Raw genomic sequence first — 13,870 nt, 5'->3', positions numbered from 1 at the left:
CACCTGGGATATCCCTGGGAGAGGGGCCTTGTCCTGATGAGGTCAGTGGTGCTGGCCCATGGCAGCCATGCTGTACTAGTTCATAATGAGCCAGGACCCAGCCTCACATGTCTTTACTGCCAAAGCTTTCTTTGGAGGCATGCTGGTGAATATATGGGTCAGTTTGGTGAAGAGAGCCAGTTTGGTGCAATGGTTAAGAGAGGCATACTCTAATCTGGGAGAACCAGGTTTGATTCCCTACTCTTCCACATGAAACCTACGGGGTGACCTTGGTTCTGTTCCAGTGCCCTCAGAGCAGTTTTCTCAAGAACAGTTCTCTCAGAGCTCTTTCAGCCCCACCTACCTCACATGGTGTCTGTTGTGGGGAGAGGAAGGAAAGGAGATTGAAAACACTTCAAGATGCAACCACAAACATCTCTAGGATGCAAGACTTCACAATGACATGGTGATCCTTGCTAAAAATATGGTCTGGGGCGAATCACCTTGATTTTAAATGTAATTGTGTCTTCAATGACTTTGGTTTTGCACTGGGGCATCAACAACTTGAAAGTGGGTTGAACCAGAAACTGGTAAACTATGACATGACAACCCACTGGAGCAATTCACAAGTTCAGCAAATCAGATTTCACTAAATGTACTCCAAAATGCAGTTTCATACAAAGTCAATTTATGTCAATTTCACCTTGGATAAATGTAAAAGAGAAGGTAGTTTCTGTACCCTCTGTAAAGTTTTGGACACCAACAGGTCAAGGGAATAAATATGCTTTATTTAAAACACAGCATGCAAAGTTTCAGCTAGGCATCTAGGGTTGCCAATCCCCAGGTGGGGGCAGGGGATCCCCCGGTTTGGAGACCCTCCTCCCGCTTCAGGGTCGTCAGAAAGTGGGGGAAGGGGAGGGAAATGTCTGCTGGGAACTCTTATTATTCCCTATGGAGATTTATTCCCATAGAAAATCATGGCAAATTGATCCGGGGGTATCTGGGGCTCTGGGGGGGGGCTGTCTTTTGGGGTAGAGGCACCAAGTTTTCAGTATAGCATCTAGTGCCTCTCCCCAAAATACCCCCCCAAGTTTCAAAAACATTGGACCAGGGGGTCTAATTCTATGAGCCCCAAAAGAAGGTGCCCCATCCTTCATTATTTCCTATGGAAGGAAGGAATTGAAAAGGTGTGCCGTCCCTTTAAATGTGATGGCCAGAACTCCCTTTGGAATTCAATTATGCTTGTCATAGCCTTGATCTTGGCTCCACCCCTAATGTCTCCTGGCTCCACCCCCAAGTCTCCTGGCTCCACCCCCAAAGACCCCAGATATTTCTTAAATTGGACTTGGCAACCCTATAGGCATCCATCTTGGAATCAGGCCTCCACTAATCCCACTTTCTTCAGGAATATGCCTAGTCTGAGTACTACACAAAAGGTATCTACCACTCCACCACTAAGTGGCAACTTAAAAAGGTAAAGGTAGTCCCCTATGCAAGCACCAATCGCTTCTGACTCTGGGGTGAAATCACATCACAATGTTTTCATGGCAGACATTTTATGGGGTGGTTTGCCATTGCCTTCCCCAGTCATCTACACTTTCCCCCCAGCAAGCTACGTACTAATTTTACTGACCTTGGAAGGATGGAAGGCTGAGTCAACCTTGAGCTGGGTACCTGAACCCAGCTTCTGCTGGGATTGAACTCTGGTCGTGAGCAGAGCTTAGGACTGCAGTACTGCAGCTTTACCACTCCGCACCACGGTGGCAATTTACAGGAACATATATTACACCTAACAATACTGACAAAACTCATGTTCTGTTTTCCTGAAAGCCCCCACTTTGCTATTTCCCCAAGCTTTTAGGATGGGAAGGCTATAAACACCAAAATAAATAATCAAATGGGTTCCACATGATTGTTATCACATGAAATCTATCCCCTAAATTTAGCTGGCCTCATATTAGCCTTTAGTCTCGTCAGGAAAGAGATTAGGGCACAAGTCTCTTTACAAATATAAATTGGAGATAGTCGAGAGGAATCTAATATTCTGAGAATAAGAAAATAATGGAAGCATCTGTGCCAAAATTCTATCAAGTTGGAAAAATGCCTTTGAAATACAAGTGCATGGGGGAGGGGAGCAAGCTGGCATTCGGTGGTCTAAAGTCTGCTTTGTGACTTGACAAAAGTGGGCAACATGGAGAAAGGGAGTGAGGTAGAAGGAAGAGGGAACTGAAGGCTGACATGAAACAAGTCAGCAAGCAGAAGGCGGAAAGGTTAGCATCATTAGCAAAGAGGGGAAATGATTAGCAGTAAAAAGCAAGGAGTTAAAAAGATTTAATGGAAGAGGCAGCAGGACAGGAAAAGGAAACAGGGAGGAGGGAGTGTATTAGAAACTTACTCACTGCAGCAGACACATTTGAATTATCAAGGCTGTGTTTGTGCACCAGCCTTTGATGGATATTTATTCTTCTTCTGCTAGATGGAAAAAGAGTAGGCATAATTTAGAATAATAATTCTAAGGGCTGGCTCACATAATTGGTTTGGTGTAGTGTTGGGCTGGATTAGGGAGATGTGGGTTCAGATGCTCAGTCATGAAGCTCACTGGGTGATGTTTCTCACATAAAGAGTAAAGATAAAATGGTAGAAGGGAAAGAACTATCTTGAGCTCCTCTGAGACTGGATGGGGCAAAAATTATGAGATAGGCAATTCATTACTTGTCCCCCTGACCTTCATGGCATATGCACTAATAAAATACAGGCGGCAACATTTGCTGTACATGCTCTAAGACTCCATAACCAACTAATTGATAAAAAATATTTAAATGTCTATGAAATATTTTAATTAATTTACTTTGTTTTATAACTAGAAATGAAAATTGAAATTTTTATGTATAATATTTTATACTGTGCCCAAGCTGTATTGTATACCTTGGTTTCTCTAACGCCACTTTTTACTTATATTTCTTTCTTTTTTGGATGGGTCTCTGGCCATATTAAACATGACTTGACTGTAACACATGAACAAAGATATCAGGGATATAGATGGAGACAAAGACTGTGGTGCAATGTCTAGACTATATCCCTTTTTTAAAGGTGCTATTGTGGTCACAGCGGTTTTGGATGATCATATCTACAAATGCTTTTGGTCATGCAGATATTACATAGGAAACAAACTTGTCCTCAGAGGAACCATAATCTAATGGTGATGGCACATATGAGTCTCACTCATCCAGCCCTGCTGATTTCCATTTTAAGGAAGGGTTAATGGGATTTCTTTGTCATCCCAGTATTATGAGATAAGGTGCATTTGCACTCCAGTCAGAACAATGGATGGAAGTAATTTTATCTCCTTGATAATTAACTTTAACATCCTCCATGTTAGCATTTTGGTCTCATGATTTATGAGAAGATTAGGGATATATGGACTGAGACAATTTCACTTGCACTTAAAGGATGGTATTTCTAAAAGCCCGCAACATAAGAACACAAGATGTGCATGTGAACTGAGGTTCAAATTTTGGATTTGGGATCTGAGAACTCACATTGAATCAAGAAAGATTACAGTGCTTCTAGCTTGCACTCTCTATTCCAACTGAAACAGCATTCATCTCACACCACTGATTTCTAACAGCAGTAGTTATGGAGAAGACAGCAATGATGTGATCTAGCTGTATTCTCTTGTTTCATTAGGAAATACGGATACATTTGGAAAGAGTAGCCATGGTTGTAGTTGCAGCAGAAATAACACCAAATCTTGTGATTCTTTAGCATATGGGGCTGGATCCAGAAAAAAATCTGCTTAACAGGAAGAGTGTGTGTGATTTTTACCAATCACCATCTCCCGGTCTTTCTTAACAGACATCAGATCGGCCACTCAGGAAATCTAGTCATCTCACTTTTTTCACTGTCTCACCTGGTACTCATTGTTCCCCTTTCTGTCTCCATTACTTTTTAAAGGAAAACTCACTCTCCCAGTAAGAACCAGGATTCTGATTCTTGCCTAATGAAGACAACATCCCTAGAAATTCTCCAATCACAGAACATCCCGAACAATCCCATTCACTGGCAGAATTCTGGAAATTGGACCTGATGACTGAATCAAAAAATGCCATCAATGGGATTTTGCCCCAATGGTGTCCAGGAAAAATAGGATAAATATGGAATCCTGGCAAGGGAAAAATTAATTTCGATATGATCTCCAAGATTGCTCCTCCACCACTGAAATCACTGGACAGAGACTGTCTCCTTTCGCTTGAACCCCTCCCCTTCCTACTTCAGCTGCAACAAGACTGCTACCCGAAGCAACATATCACACTTGCTCTGCTTCTTCTCCCACCCAGTGTTGGGTTCCTTGATTCCCAAAACTATCTTTTCTCTTCTTCCACTCCAAGTGCTGTCAGATACGCTTTAACTTTCACTCTCTGACCTACCGCTCAACACTGCTTCTCACTCTCTGGGGATGTTATAGGCTTGTAACAAACACTGAGGGCAGGTTTGGATTTTGAACTAGCACAAGGGGAAACATCTAGCATAACTGGGATGGCTTCCACTAGGAATCATCTGATTTACTTGTTGTTGTATTGATCCACAAACACATTTGATTCTATTAACAATGCCTAGAATTTAGTATTTTACATCACTCTTTCAATAAACCTGCATTTTCCTGCTTTTCCTTGTGTTATTTTTATGTTCCATAAAGACTAAAACACAAGTACTGTCTCCCTGTTTGCTATTCCAAATCCCTATCTGTGGTATTACCCGCGTTTGCATCTCTTTTAGCAGACATCAAAGATCCCTTGACCAAAGAGACTGGAAGTGAACTTGTGAAAGTATGTTCACCCAAGGTAACAGTTTTGATCTAGGATCAACCTAAACAATCTTGCAAGTTAAAAATATAATGGACATATTTTTAATCAAAGATTTCAGGTTTTCACGGCTGGTAACATCATTAGGGTTTGTAGAATCTTTCGGGATCAAGTGCCGTGTTCTACTGGAGAAAGTTTTCCTTCCAGACGTTTCGTTCTCAGCTGCGGAGAACATCCTCAGTGGATGTTCTCCGCAGTGCTCTCCAAAGGAGGGAACTTCGCCATCACCCCTTCCAGAATTCCTACAGAAGACATTATCGCTAACATTGAAGCCAGTATTCGCAACCTCCCACAACACATTACAGAAGAAATAAGAAGAGAATCATCAAGAATCTTACAACACGCTAAACCTTCAAAAAGCAACCTCACCCATGCAGAAAGATCAGCTCTAAAAACCCTCAACACTGACAAGGACATACTGGTTCTTGCAGCAGATAAGGGGAACGCCACAGTTATTCTCAATACAGAAGACTACCATAATAAAATTCAGGACCTTCTTAAGCCAGATACATACAGGAAACTTCGCTGCGATCCCACCACAAGAATACTTCGGAAAACAAATCTGTTCATCAAAGGCTCTTCAATACCGATTGAGGATCAACGCCTGCTCAGAAAGTCTGAACCTCTGCCCCCCAGACTGTATGGCCTACCTAAGATCCACAAACCCAATGTTCCTCTTCGACCGATAGTCAACGCCATCGGCTCACCTACCTACGCTATAGCCAAACACTTGACCGGCCTTCTTCAACCCCTTGTGGGCAACATCACCTCTTACATTAGGGACTCATCACATTTTTTGGAAAAAATCAAACCCCTAAAACTCCAACCCAGAGATCTTTTAGTAAGCTTCGATGTCGTCTCGTTGTTCACCATGGTTCCCGTCAAAGAAACCATTGTTCAACTACAACGCATCTTTCCTGATGACATCACTGCCCTATTCCACCACGTGCTTACCACCACCTACTTCCAATGGAACAATAACTTTTATGAACAGATCGATGGAGTTGCCATGGGAAGTCCCCTTAGCCCTGTCATCGCTAACTTTTACACAGAAACCTTCGAAGATACAGCACTAAGATCTGCCCTCCTAAAACCACGTTGCTGGCTCCAATATGTGGATGATGTCTTTGCCATCTGGAGTCATGGAGAGGCTGCTTTGAATAACTTTCTCCTTCATCTGAATTCAGTCCATCCTCGTATCCAGTTCACCGTGGAGAAAGAAAACAATGGTCAACTTGCCTTTCTTGACATTCTCATTACCAGGAAAGATGACGGAAAACTCGGCCACACTGTATTCAGGAAACCCACACACACCGATCGCTATCTAAATAAGAATTCCAATCATCATCCTCGCCAAAAACGTACAGTTGTAAAAACCCTCATTCACCGTGCATCACGCATCTGTGAACCAAGCCAACTCCAATAGGAACTACACCACCTCAAACAGTCACTGCAGGCCAATGGATACTCCCAACAAGAAATTAGAAGAGCCCTCCATCCCAGGAGACCATACACCAAATCCCGAGCCACACACAAATGTGGGTACAGCCTTCCTGCCCTACATAAAATCTGTCACCGACCGCATTGGCAAAATTCTCAAACGCCATAATGTTGACACAGTTTTCAAGCCCACACAACAGATCCACCACATGCTGCGCTCGGCCAAAGATATGAGAGATCCACTTTCAACCCTGGAGTCTACAAAATACCCTGCTCCTGTGGTGCAGTCTACATTGGCACTACCCAACGCAGTATCAACACCCGTCTCACCGAACACAAGAGACACTGTCGCTTGTTTCAGCCAGAAAAATCAGCTGTAGCTGAACATGCACTTCAAGAAGGAGACCACGTCATCCACTTTGAAAGAACTGAAGTCCTTTCCACGGTCTCACATTATCATACCCGCCTGAACAGAGAAGCTATTGAGATTTACAAACACCAGCACAATTTTAACAGAAAGGAAGAAGGCATTTTCATCCACCAATCTTGGTACCCAGCTCTGCAAAACACCCTACAGACTATAAATTGCAGAAAGTCTCAGAACAACCAGCAAATTCCACAGAACAATCAGCACAGTCAACAACCATCTTCCTTATCTTCAAACCCCTTCCAACCCTTCCAGCAATTAACACAGAACAATGGTCACATTCAACAGCCAGTTTCCTTATCACTACCCTTCCAGGAAGCCCCACCAAACAATGGGCACATCCACAAACCAATTGCCCTTTCATCACACCCCCTCCAGCAGGGGGAAATAGCAGCTCTCCAGCAGCCCTGGCCCCACTCAATGCACAGCAGCCAAGAAGGTCTGAGCGCCTGCTCCGGCTGCAACGCCACTGAGGATGTTCTCCGCAGCTGAGAACGAAACGTCTGGAAGGAAAACTTGAGCCCGAAAGATTCTACAAACCCTAATGACATATTTTTTCTTTTAAAAAGTACTTTGCTCAGAGTATTAGAGACCTAAATGGATTTGTTCACTACAGGTCCTGCCAGACCAACCTCATTTCCTTCTTTGATTAAGTGACAAGCTTACTAGATTACAGGAATGCTGTTTATATTGATTACCTAGTTTTCAGTAAAGCTTTTGACAGGTTCCCCATGATGTTCTGATGGGTAAACTAGAGGGTTGTGAATTGGATAAGATAGTTAGGTGGATAAGCAACTGGTTTGCAAACCACACAAAGAATAGCATTTTATCTGAATGGAGGGATGTGTCCAGTGGCATGATGCAGGGTTTGGTTCTGGGCCCAGTACTTTTCAATATTTTTAATCAATTATCTAGATAATAGTGTGGAGGGACTACTCATTAAATTTGCAGATGACGCAAACTTGTGAGGAGCAGTGAACATACCAGAAGATAAGAGAGACAGAATTCAATTAGAACTGAATATGCTTAAAAAGTGCGTGGAAGTGAACAAAATGCAATTTAACAAGGATAAGTGCCAAGTTCTACATCTGGGTAACAAAATAAGGAACATGCTACTGGATAGGGAATACACATCTGGGTAGCAGTGTGTGTGAACAGGATCTTGGGATACAGGTGGACCATAATATGAGCAGCCAGTGTGAAACAGTGAAAAAAACAGCTAACACAATCTTGAGATGTATCAATAGAGGCATAACATCCAAATCGCAAGAGGTCGTAGTTCCACTGTACATTGCATTGGCCAGGCTACACCTGGAGTATTGTGTGCAGTTCTGGAGGCTTCAGTTCAAAAACAATATGAACAGAATGGGACGGGTGCAGAGGAGAGTGACAAGGATGATCAGGGGCCTGGAGACCAAGGCCTATGAGGAAAGGCTGAGGGAACTGGGAATGTTCAGTCTGGAGATGGGGAGGTTGAGCAGAAAAATGGTTGCTCTTTTTAAGTATTGAGGAGGGCAGGAAACTGTTGTTGTTGGCAGCAGAGGAGACAACTTTAAGGGAAGGTACCGGCTGGACATAAGGAAAAGATTTTTTTCACAGTAGCTGTTCAACAGTGGAATCAGCTATCAAATGAGGTGGTAAGCCCCACCCCCTCACAGACAGTCTTCAAGCAGTGGCTGGACAAAGACTTGTCTGGGATACTTACTCTAGGCTGATCCTGCATTGAGCAGGAGGTTCAACTAGATGACCTATATGACCTCTTCCTATTTTATTTATTTATTTATTTAGTGAATTTATAGTCCGACCTTTCCTATACGGGCTCAGGGCAGATTACAGACATAATAAAAACAGTTAAAATCTAACAATAAAATAATAGTATACAAATAAAACAACACAGCTCAATAAAGTATAACTCAGGCAGGGCAGGCATATTTTGCAGATTAAAACATAAGTAACAGCCTGAATGTAGATGGTGAGTCATTGTAGGGGAGGACAGAAGATGGTATAGACAGTAGAGGAAGGACGCCTGCTTGCCTCAACCAAAAGCCTGGCAGAATAGCTACATCTTGCAGACCCTTTGGAATGGTAGTAAATCTGGTAAGGCCTGGATCTCCATGGGGAGCTGATTCCACCAGGTTGGGGCCAGGGCTGAAAAAGCCCCAGCCCTGGTTGAGGCAAGTCGGATGTCCTTTGGGCCAGGGATGCCCAAAAGGTGTTGATTAGCAGATTGCAACAGTCTTCGGGGCTCATATGGCGAGAGGCAGTCCCCCCACCCTATGATTTTATAATTAACCAATCAAGGCTCTTCTATCAGTATAGTGCAGTGGTGGCCAACGGTAGCTCTCCAGATGTTTTTTGCCTACAACTCCCATCAGCCCCAGCCATTGGCCATGCTGCCTGGGGTTGATGGGAGTTGTAGGCAAAAAACATCTGAAGAGCTACCATTGGCCACCCCTGGCATAGTGTATGCTAATATTGCTATGCTAACAACTTTCATATGATTAGATTCTTTCACATGACTAGGACAGCCACAAAATGTGACACAGGTAGCAAACTGCGAAGAAGGGACAAGCTAAGGACAGAGCCTAATCAAAAGAACATCTCAAAGCACATTTTTCTACCAAGTAGCCAACTACATAGTCCCAAGTCTACATACCTATAGTCAATTCTAAGGCTACAATGAGTTTTCAATTCAAATGACATAGTGTCATGTGGAGAATATGGACCAGTTTATACCAGTGTAGGCACCTGGTAGCATATGTTGAGTGATATAATACCAGTCCAACTTGCCACCCCAACCAGCTTGCTTTTTACACTGCCACTTTTAGACACTGTGATGAGGTGTGGCTGGGATGGGTTTGTGAGCCTCTTTACATAATGGAAAAGATTATGTGCAACTTTGTACACCATCATATATGAATACATACCTAATTTGCAAAAAAAAAAAAAAGCTTAATTTTATACAGATCCACTCAACACAAGTAATATGATGAAGTATAGAAATTACTGGAAATGCTCAGTCGATTATCTTTTCTGGAAGCTAATGCAGTCTATCATACAGCAGACATCTAGTACAATGTTATTTATTCCCATAGACCTGTTTGTTTTGTTTTTGATTTAGCAAGCCTTGTGACACATTCCCAAAGGAGTCTTGTTGTACAATATGCTATGTGCAATAAGATATTCAGCCTAATTCACTCTTTCTTTTCATTCAGCTGAGTTGCACGAGGGCACAAATATGTCTCTGTTATATCTTTGCCTTTGACTGATGTTGCGGATGCTTGCCATAGGGTTTTGTGGAATGGGATCTTTGTTAATCTAGGGCAGCAAGCTTTGTAGTGCTAAATTCTTACTTGCACACATTACATTCTGGCTGTTATACAACAAGGAAATGTTTGCAATTTTTTTAAAAAAAGTTATCTCAGATTCTCCTAGACCTTATTTGTTTTTAATAAATGCAATTTCTAAACATTTCTTTATTCATCTGATCTATGAGACATTTATAACATGTTACATCATACCACAGTGATTTCTTTAGCTGCCCAAGTCAAATACTTACAAATCCCAAATTCACATACACTCGCCTCCATGTTAAGTATGTATATAACCTGATCTTTATACATTTTTAATTCTAAAGAAAGTCCATAGGACCTTGGATTTTGAATGAATTGTGTATTCACCACTTTTCTGTAGCCAGTAAAAGGTTCCATTTTGAAATCAATGGATATTCTTTGTCCTTCTGAAAATTCTCATGTTCATTTTAGAAATTCATCAGCACGGCACAACATTTCCACAGATGGGAACTCTCCATGAGCTTCAGTTTATGGAGTATCACAAAATGCAGAGTGCAAAGGTGTTGATGATGATGTGTGTGTTATGGAAACGTCCAAGTCCAATAGCACCTAACAACCAACAAGGCTGGTTGAGGACAGTGTCGGGACAATAAATAATATGGTGCTCTCAGGTTCACCAACTCCGCTTACCTGCCCTCAGAAGTTGGGGAGTGGTGACATCTAATTTATTTGCCATCTGAATTATTTTTAAATTAGAATTTTGTATTGTAATTGTATTTTAATGTTATTTGATAGAATTGATCCTAGAAGTTAAGAGAAGCAGCAGAAGAGGCAGCAGAGAAGAAGCTGGAAGGCAGAAGATATTCAGGAAGAAGGTTACCTGCTGAGGCCTTCTAACAGCTGGATGAAAGAGTTAGGCTGAAAACAAGGAGAATTCACCATTGAGAAGATGACAGGAGAAAGGAGCCCAGATACCCTAGGGAGATGCTGAAAAATCTGTGGCTGAGTCTGCTTGACAAGATGGGAAGAGCACCTTAGCAGGATTGGAGGGAGGACAGCAAGGAAGCCTGAGGGAGTTCTATTCCAACATCAACAGGAAGGTACCAGGCTAGTCGGGACATTCTTCAAGAGTAAGCCTATGAAGTACTGGCTAGGTGGAGGAATAGGGAAATCCAGCCTTCTTATAATAGAGACAGTTCGAGCCTCATCCTAGCAATAGTACTTTAGTGAGAGACAGAGTTGCATGAATATTTGGTCTGCAGTTGTTTAAATCTGATTTCCTATTTTAAGACTTAAATGTCTCTGACTGATTTCGTACTCACCCTTAACGCTGCTCTTATGTTCATCTTCTCAGCATGGTGTCCTCCCGATTTCCCACTATTTGCACCAGGGCTGCAGCAAACATCACGATTTTCAAGCAGCAAACAGAAACCGCTAAAACCCAGTTTTTATTTGTTGCTCAAAAACCTCGATATTTGCTGCAGCCTCGACGCAAATAGTGGGAAATTGGGAGGATGCCGTGCTGAGAAGACGGACATGAGAGCAGCGTAAGGTTAGTGTGAAATCAGCCTCTGTGTTACTATTTCTCACTTGCTAGTTATTATTTAAGAAACACTGCAAAACAAAGAAGGGTTATGGGCCTTGTGCAGATGGACAAGGCTGTAATGTAGAGAGAAATCAGAGACAGAGAATAATAGGGATGGATGAGGGAATGGGAATATAGTTTGGCAGTGAAAGGGCAAGGAAGACATGAGTATCATGACTTGGAAACAGTATTTCAATAGAGCAGGGCTTTGGGGGGAGAACTGAACAGTCAAATGCTACATCAAGAGAAGAACACTGTAAAATGGCTTTGTCATTAAACAAACATTTATAGAAGCACTGAAATCTAAGGACTTTACTAAGCATCACTGGAACATTTTCTTCCCCTTGGGATAACTTGTCATTCTCAATGGACATCTGGAGATCTTTAAGCGCTAAGGGCTACATTTGTACCCTCTGTTCTTTCCAATGACATGCTCTGTGCCAATACGTAATGTGGCAGGGAAGAATGACACAATGACACATTCCATGAGGGTTTCTAGGAACTGATAGAAAAAGATTAAACATTGAGTTTGCAAAATTCTTAACTCAAGGATGGTATAAAGTATTAACCAAGCCACAGAATGTCCACAGAAATATGAATCTCTGTCTCAAAAGCCACCAAGGATAAAATCGCAGAAGAATCCACACAACAACTCAACTCTATAATGGGAATACTGGACCTCAAACTCTAGGAGGCTTCAGGATCTGACCAGCAGTTCTCTGACCCCCCCCCCCCCCCCCAAATCCACCAGATCCAGATTAATTACAGTACTGAGTACAGCTGTATCTTCACAGACAGGTGGATCACATATCTAGCCACCAGAGCTCTTCTTGCTAATACACATAATCGGGGGGGGGGGGGGGGGGTGCAGAATCAATGATGCTTTACAAGGATCAGAATTATCATAGCTTTTGGGTGGAGCTTGGTCTTGCTGATATAATAGCGATACAGGACCTCAGAAGGGTCTGTTATAATTACCAGGAAGTGTTTAAACTCAGTAAATAATGGCACAGGAAGCATTAAGGACAGAAGTTTCTCACTATGTTTGAATACCATATTTACACTTAGTTAAAATTGAATTTGGGTCAACAGAAAGATGGTTCTGGATCCAGTTTTGTTCCAACAGTATTCATTAGTTACATAATAACATCAGTAAAGATGGTTGCTACTTGCACATGATGCATTATCAGTGGAATTATCTAATTACCTGTCTTAAGCTTGGTTGTTGTATGATGAGTAAATGCAAATTCCAGAGCACAGAATATAACAGATTTCTGTTTGTTCAAACACCACAGCAACCACACTTCCTTTAAAATCCTTATAACACAAAAACAGCCCCAGAATGGTCTTGTATCAGCACAGTTCCAGGGGTTGATTTAGGTCTAAACAGAAATATTTCTTACACTGAACTAAAGCAGCAGTTCATCAATTCCACCCCCTCCCTCCAACCCCCCCCCCCAAGCATTCATCTAACAATCAAATAGAAAACACTGTGAGAAAGTGTCAGCAAAGGGGGCCAAGTGATTTTTTTCATTCAGAAACCTTCTGTGGCCTCTCTAAATGGGAGAAAATGTTCATTTTGTCTATTGCAGCCTTTCCCAGTATGTCTCAGAAGTAAAAAATGACTTGTGGAGTTTCTCCAGGTGTTTATATTTCCCTTGGAAATGTCAAGTGTTGGTCCAATCCATAAATTTCACAGCATATGAAAGGAATTTGCTCTCCAGAACAACAATGTATCTGAAGGGAACACCTTATATGTTGTTTAAAATATTGTAATGAACTGAGCAGCAAGGCAGCTGTGCTGTCCTACTCACATACCCACAGACAAGTCTGACAAATACATATGCCATTCAGGCGGTGGAGGAGGGCAAAGACGTGATGAAGTGGGATGCAATGCCCAGATGTCCCTAGAATCCTGGAGATGGGCATCTGGATTTTATAGCTACTGAAATACCAGCAACCAGTGCCATATGCTGAATAGAAAACATGAATCTGTTCCACACAACCAGTGACAGGAAAATGCTGTGCCTGACAAACAGCTTGACAAGGTTCTGGCAAAATTTCTCACACATCCATAGCACAAAAGACCATCCTGCACCTCATTCACAACACAAATGCACCTCCCCTCCCACTGGCTGTCTTCTGTATTCCCCTCACATACTTAAGGGTTGTGGATTTTTACGGAGCAGCAACTGGACAAACAAACCATGATGAGTTGTGAGTTCCCCACTGTTCAGCTTTTGTAGCTTCAGGTTTCTGTTCTGTAAAGCTCTTTTTTACCCGA

The sequence above is a fragment of the Heteronotia binoei genome, chromosome 7 (genome assembly GCF_032191835.1).
Source record: "Heteronotia binoei isolate CCM8104 ecotype False Entrance Well chromosome 7, APGP_CSIRO_Hbin_v1, whole genome shotgun sequence".
Taxonomy (NCBI): Eukaryota; Metazoa; Chordata; class Lepidosauria; order Squamata; family Gekkonidae; genus Heteronotia; species Heteronotia binoei.
Note: the sequence above shows the minus strand (reverse complement) of the source record.